This window comes from Alligator sinensis, unplaced genomic scaffold, assembly GCF_000455745.1.
Source record: "Alligator sinensis unplaced genomic scaffold, ASM45574v1 scaffold737_1, whole genome shotgun sequence".
Taxonomy (NCBI): Eukaryota; Metazoa; Chordata; order Crocodylia; family Alligatoridae; genus Alligator; species Alligator sinensis.
The window spans coordinates 3,520,679-3,521,308 of NW_005841930.1; positions in this window are offsets into that span (position 1 = coordinate 3,520,679).

The window sequence follows — 630 nt, forward strand, 5'->3', positions numbered from 1 at the left end:
CCCCCCCCAGCCTCGAGCGCTTGAGGCATTGGCAGAACCCGGCTCGCCCAGGAGCCTCTAGCCCGGCAACGGGGTCGTTTGAACACCCACCTCCGCGCCACAGAGGGGAAAAGGGGCGAGCGCGCATGTGCGTGTACACGCCTCTGTGTTTGTGTGCGCACGCGCGCGCTCTTGCGCGGGGGTGTTGCGTGTGTTTGCACACGTGTGTGCGTGTTCCTGGTTGGGGGGGTGCGTGCGTGCATGTGCACGCTTTGGGAGTGTGCATGTGCGTGTGCCCACGTGTGCATGTGCCGCCCCCCTGAGGTTGGCCCCCAACTCAGCACCGCTCAGGACAGGGCAGATTTTTTGCCACGGGGCTTACGGTGTTGGCAGGGAGCACTAAGCTGCGGCACAGTATAGGAGTAGATATGGGGCTTTTGCCCCTGGGCCCGCCCACAAATTGTGCCCCCACCCCGGATTCAGGAGTCACCCTTGGTGCATGCATGTCCATCTGTGTACACACACACACTTGGGGTGCACACATGTGTATGCACGCACTTGGAGTGCTTGTGCACATGTGTCCTGATCCTCAAGGGAAACTTACACAACACTTCCCAGAGACAAGCCTATGAACTCCATTTCATCAACCTC